The sequence below is a fragment of the Propithecus coquereli genome, unplaced genomic scaffold (genome assembly GCF_000956105.1).
Source record: "Propithecus coquereli isolate 6110/MARCELLA unplaced genomic scaffold, Pcoq_1.0 Scaffold9, whole genome shotgun sequence".
Lineage (NCBI taxonomy): Eukaryota > Metazoa > Chordata > Mammalia > Primates > Indriidae > Propithecus > Propithecus coquereli.
In genome coordinates, this window is record NW_012155284.1 from 16,605,798 (window position 1) to 16,613,174 (window position 7,377).

Genomic DNA, 7,377 nt, shown 5'->3' on the forward strand with positions numbered 1-7,377 from the left:
AAAAATAATTATTCTTCCCTGATACTTTAAATGTTTTATTTTTCAGTAGGATAAACTATATGGAATATGCAAAAAAAAAATTTAGATACAGATTTGAGAAAACTTCAGCAAGCTCTGACTCTAAATTGGTGATTGCTTAAAGTAGACATATCTTGTGGTTACAGTGAAGTTTTTCAATTGTTAGGGTTGGTAAAATATATTAAACTTCTAAAATTTTGACTGAATGCAAGAATCAGCTCAGCCTGAACTAACAATGTGCTTTTAGCTCCTCTAAAGGATAATAGGGACGAGGAGACAGCAGACTTTGTGTGCAGTAGTACCAATGTAAACCTTCTACTTCTGACTCAACTCTCTTGCAGAAACTGGGGAACAGAAAATGGTTTTCAATAATGACAGGGAAGGAGCAAAGGGAAAACAAACATACTTTTTTATTCTTAAAACTAGCCAATAGATGGGGGGAAAAGCATGCTGATGAAAAATAAAACAATTAAAAATGTAACATGAGTCTCAGTCAATTCCCCTCTTCCAAGATGATCAGATAAAAAAACTTGAATTGCAAAAGGAGATTCTACTGAACAGATTTTGGACTACATACTGAGCTTGAGATAATCCCTGCACAAGCGGTGTCATCTCCAGTTAGCTACAGATTGCTGGGCCTGGGACGGCAAGTTAATAGACTGTGAGAGGAAAGAATAACCACACGATGAGACAGCTGATACATCAGCAACTCGTCTGGGATTGCAACAAGGGATAACTATCACCTCTTACTATCTAGGATGCTATAAACCTCCAACTTTCAGAAGAGAAATTTATAAGAGCCATTCCTATGACACACTTCATTTAAATAGAGATTTGGGGAGAACAAAAAAGAATATTAGAGGTGAAGTATTTTGGTTTCTGTTTTCCTATGCATCGGAGACAACTTTATTCCTTCTTGAAGTACTAAGTTAAATACCACCTTTCTAAATTGAGTGTTCAGCTTAAAAAAAAATTAAGAATTTGAGAATAAATCTTTGACAGCAAGTGATTTTATTAAAAACTGAATAAAAATGTTGACTTGTATTTGAGCTATATGGCTATTAGGAAAAAGGTAGAGCATTAGCCACAAATTTTGCCTTTATTCAGCTACCTAGCACTCTATAGACGCTGCCTTTTAAAAGCTGTAACCAGTTCAGTACAGGCTGTCTCTGAACTCTATTTGTAGAAATAGCTTGATTCCTGGCCTAAAGCTCTCAGAACTTGAAGAAGTATTTATGAGTAGGATAGTGATTAAAAATGCTAGGTAAGTCTTTCTTCATAGCAACTCTGAATGCTAGGAAATAATGGATCAATACGTATTAATTCCTCAAGGAAAAAAATATGTGTCCCATAAAATTTATTCCCAGAGGGAATACAATTTCCACATACCCTACTTGGAAAAAGTATTAGAGAACCAACTTCAGTGAAGCAAGAAATGAAACCATGGAAACAGAAAAGAATAGAGGTGTCCCAAACCCTGATAGTGTTAGAAGGGAAGATGAAGGATAGCTTGATTACAAAAAAATAGTCCCACATTTTCAACCTTCCCTAAATCCATGCTCTTTGCTTTGTAACTTTTAAGAGCCCTCACATTGTGGCTGGGTCACCTCTTTAATCTGAACTCATCTGTGTTACACACTTTGGGTAAATATATATAATTTAGTATGTGTGTGTTAATAGACAACTATTGTGTTTGTAGGTGTGCAAATTAGAGTAGGTATAGGCATAGTATAGTACAGAATGCATATGATTTTCTTTCCTTATTGATTTGTTTTATATACTCAAAAGTCCAAGGACTAAATCAGTTCTCTTGAAATTCCCTTTTTTAATTCTAATTTTGCAATGAAATATGTATAGCTTACATGACCTACTTAAAATTTAGGCTGGTATCTCTAAGGAAACATTTATCACCAATCTCTTTTCTGAAAAATTATACAGCTTCTTTTTGAAAATAAAATTTTTTCTCAACTAACAATGGCATCAAGAAAGCCTTTGTCCTCCTAATATCCTTGACAAAGAAGATTAAAGCACAGGCAAAATTTTTGCAAGTATATATTTTCTTAGCATTATTAAAGAAAATTGTAATTGTAGGAAAATATATACAACTTGTTTCAAAAATTTGTAAACAGAAATAGCAGTATTAATTTCTTAGAGTTGAAATATGATAAAATCATTCATGAAATTGAACTTACTACTTTCAAGTTGAAGAATTAGTATAGAAATGAATTCCCATTTTTTTCTCTCCATTCTCTCCCTGCCAATACCAATCATACTCGCCTATATCCTCTGGGAAAACTATATGAGCAATAAATTTTTTTAAGTTATTAGTTATTTGTATAAAAAGGAAAAATTATGGATGATATAGTAAACTCACTCTTAAGAATAACCATATGAGTTATTTACTTTATAGTCTAGTAAATGCAGTCTATTACCCATGATAGCACCATATCCTACCTTACTGGATTCTAGCAGAAATTAGTAAAAGTTGCCATCTGATTCTGTCTATAATTAGTCCAGGGACTTAGGAAATAGTATATGAAGGTGCCATCTCTCGATGTGATATAAGCTACTATAATGAAGAGAGCTGTAAACATAAAGGCTTAATCAATCAAAAAGATAGATAATTATGTTTTGGGGTGGGCAGATCAGGGTAGGTATAGGCAGAGTATAGAATGGAATGCATACATTATTTTTATCTTATAGAACAATTCCAAGATGCAAAACTCAGGGGTGGTAGGTAGAGACTCCACTGTCATTAAAATGGAGCTTGCATGGTTGCTCTGATCCTCTTCATTTCCAAGCAAGTAGAAATAGGGTAAGAAGTCAATGACAAGCAAGCAGCTTCACTTTAAGAAAGAGTCTGGAAGGTGAACATATCACTTCCATTCACATTCCTTGTCTGGTACTTAGTCTCCTGGCTACGATTAGCTAAAAAAAAAAGAGAGAGAGCGAGCGTGAGCACAAACTGTCTTTAGTGAAATAGCTATGGGCCCAGTTATAACTCTGAGAATTCATACTTTAAAGAAATGAGAGAATGTATATTGCAAAACAATGAGCACTCTTATCATACAGGATGTAGAAGACTATATTTTCCTAAGGTTGCCTAAAAATATATTTCATCTCATATGGTCATCTTGGTGTGATCTTGCTACTCCCACATTAAAAGATAGAGTCTAATAACCTATCTTGCATATGAGCTATTTGACCAATAAAATGTGGCAGAATGGGCATGCTGTGACTTCTGAAGCTAAGTCTTTAAAAAGGTTAAACTTTGCAGCTTCTTTCTGGGTCTCTTGGAATACTCATTGTCAGTACGTTCTTTTTGCAAACAAGCCATTCGGCTATGGGAACTCAAGGTACATGGAGAGGACATATGAAGTTCTTCAGTCAACACACCCACCTGGGCTCCCAAGGGACAGTTAGCGTCAATCACCAGCCATATTAGTGACCCACTTTTGACATGTAGCCCAGTTAAGCTTTTGGATAACTCCAGGCTTGGCCTCCATTTGACTACAACTGCATGAGAGTCCCCAAGACAGATCACCCAGGTGTCAACCACAAGAAATGATAATAAATGGTTTTCAACTTCTATGTTTGAAAAAAGCTTGTTATCATCTGTTATGGACATTGAGTAAAAATCTCTCAGAGTTGATTGAATAAGTATTATGCTAACAAAAGGCACTCCCTTCCTTTACTCTCCCTTTCACATTGAAAGTTGTTATTTAAGTCTGTGGTAGAGTGGGACTACTTCAGGGTCCTTAGCCGGAATACCTTTCCCCCATTCCACTCCAGATCTTAGTCATTCTTAACATTCAAGTATGCAGAGGAGGAGAAGGTTTTAAACATTATCAACCATTTTTTACCTTAATAGGAAGAAAGAATTTGAGAGCAAGGGTCAAAAATGGGTGTGGGGTAGATTAGATTACAGCCTGTGAATATGTGAGGGAAGCAGAAAATGAGACAACAGCCTCAAACGGGAGGATTGGGAGCAATTTTTACTTACTTCATAATCTTGTCTACAGTCTTTCTTATGGGAAAGCAAAACTCCTAGGAGGACATAATTAAAATCAACAAATTATTGTATAGAGTTTTGTGCTTCTTTCACAGTGTTTATTATTCTTTGGAATAATTTTTATTTGTATCTATTTGGGTGACTATAGTTGTCAACAGGAAGCAAGATATGAGATGTGCAGTATTAAATAATTTGCAAGTGATTACTTTCTCCAACAGGTTTAAGTTCCAGAAATTTATCATTCAAAGAGGCTACATCTAGTTGATTATACTTCTTTATCATTAATATATCAATTATTTTTCAGTAACTGCTTGGCTAGAGCATTCTTTCAAAATTGAATAAAGATCATTTTCCATCATTCTTAAAAAGAATTTCAGATGAAGATCATCATCTCTAAATTATACGTAGATAGTTAATGATCCATATACTTGCATGATGTGCACTATAATCTATAATTAATTTTGCTTTCAGGGATGTAATTCAGTAACAAAATAGATAGCAGTACCTCATTTATCAATACATATATTATAAGAAAAAAACTTATATATGTTGTGCATATATGTATATATCTCCCTGTGTTTCTAAGAGAGAGTTATTAGTCTGAATTTCTGGGAAAGTCAACAGAATATTGCCAGACTCTTCCTTCTTTTTCCTCTCCCTCTCTCATCCCTGTTACATTATGGAATGCATCAAGATGAACCTCTCTGAGGATTCAAATATAGCCAAAACCTGATTTTGGCCCTGCAGGGAGAGAAGCCCAAACACACTGTGTTAGTATCATGCTGAAGGTAGGTAGACCTGAAGGTATTTGTGTTACCATTTTTAAGATATCAGATTTTTGCAACATATTCTATTGCAAAAGGAAACAGAAAAAAAAAGACCTTTACAATTTTTAGCAATTCAAAGTCTGCGAGTTATGCCTCTGAAAATATAGCATTTTAATCTTGAACTTGATTGGCAGAAAGTCACTGCTCTTTCTGTTATAAAATATCATTACAAAGCCCAGCTATTCTGAAATGGTCGCACCTGTACTCTAGATCTGTGAACCCATTTAGGATTGCATTTATTTCTCTAGAGCAGGAAACCTAAATGCCAATGACTTAAATGTAACAGGGAGCAATTTTTCTCAAGAAGATCAGAGGTAACCAGTCCAGAGCTGATAGTTTGGCTCCTAGAAATGCATAAGGGCCCTAAGCATCAGCGACCTCAATGAGTTTCATCAAATTTGTTATTCCACTACGATATAGCATGCTCACATACCAGAAAAAAGAAACAAGGCCAGTGAAGGGCAAAGGTAAATGCTGGAAGGTCTGTCCCTTTTTATGAGGAAAACAATAGTGTTTATATTATATATATAAAAACTCCAGTCAATGAAGCACACTGCCTGCATTATTTTGGTCAGCATTAGATCACAAATCTACTAAACCTGGGAAATTGAAGGCGGGTACATTGCACCCTAAAAATAAATAGGAGTTTCCTTTGGTAATAGAGGAGAACAGAATGGATAGAATGGACATTGAGTAGCAACAGCAGCATCTGTCACAGTCCTGGGTGTCCCTTGTTACTGTGAAATTAAGGATTTTCCCAGGGAAAGAGTAAAGGGGACTTTTAATTTTCAAAGCATTGTTGAGAACTTTGCTATGGCAGGGCAACAAGGAAAACCTTTGGGTGGCAAAAGTGATCAATCATGGAAAAGGAGTTGGACAGCTCAATAAATATAACACTGGCAAGCAGACGTTGATGTATGAGGGAATAACATACTCTAACTTTCTAGACTGCTGCGCCAGGTGCCTTGATGGGAAACAAATGCATCATTCGATATACTGCTTAGCTTGGAATTGCCACACATAACTGGGGCAGCCACTTTTCATTACTGATGACGGTCAGTAGTGCTGACATGGACCTATCACCAGTGGTGCGAGTGTCCTCACAGGAGAAACTATCAACTTTACGATTCCATTTTTATTATTTTTCACAGAATAGTAATTTAGGTAACCAACAATCATTGGCTACTATACCTGTCTCTCTCCTTCTGCTTGAGGTGATCACCTTTTAAAACAATCATGGTGAGATATATATAGGAAAATTTATTATTTACTTCCTATGTCAAAAAATATAAGAAACGGTGCCACCACTGAAGCCACATGGGAAGTAATTAGTTGGACAAAGGAATTGACTTTACTCATATTATTTTTTTAAAATTTTTCCATAAAATATACCAGTGGATAGGAAAACTAAAAAGTTATTTTCTTTGTATCTGTCTTCCTATACTGTTATTCTTAAATTATTGCTGCTTTTACTGTTTTATGGTTATAGCACAGTAGTTACACACCTCAAGCAGAAATCATTGAAGTCGGTCACTATTATTTAGTAATCATCCCCTGTTCAGGCACTGTATGAAAATGATAAGGGAAATTAAATGAAATCTAAGGACACTATCTCCTCAGAAGACTTGTAATTTAATGGAGGTGACAGGACAGAACTCTAGCAAGAAAGTGTTATAGTATTGACTTCGGCTTAATAGTTTTGCACTTTTCCTTAACTCTAATTTGAGAATGAAACTTTCTTCATATCGACTTAAAAAAAATCTCCAACCCTAAGCTGTCATTCTTAGCCCCCGCAGCCTGCCTCAGGAATGTGCTCTGTGACACCGTACTCTCACTACACGTACACACACAGCCTTTTCATCTTCTGTTTCTTCCAGGTCTTTGGTTACTTTCCTCAGCCTGTAGACTGGCTTAAACTTCCCCATCTGCATTAGTTTGCTAGTTATGCCATAACAAAGCACCACAAATGAGGCTATTTAAACAACAGAAATAGATTGTCTCACAGTTCTGGAAGCTAGAAGTCTGAAATCAAGCCGTTGACATGGTTGATTTCTACTGGAGGCTGTATGGAAAGGATCTGTTCCACGCTGCTCTCCTTGGCTTACAGCTGGCCATATTCTGCCTGTCTCATCGTAATGCCTACCTTTTATATGTGTGTGTGTGTCCAAATTTCCCCTTTTATAAGGACAACAGTTCATATTGGATTAGGGCCCACCTGACTCCAGTATGACCTTCTCTTAACTAATTACATCTGCAATGACCCTATTTGCAAATAAGGCCACATATGTTGGAGGTAAGGACTTCAATATATATATAAACGTTGAGAGGACACAATTCAACCCTTAACTCCATCCTAGAAAATCTTCCCATCCTTTGAACTTCTGCAACAGCTCTCACTTTTGCATTAGTGCCGAACTTCTTGAAAGTATATACAATTATTAGCTCTGTGAAGCTTCCCAAAATATGTTCCCATCCAATTATCCCCTTTGATCTTGCAGCAACACTGAGATACTATACAGT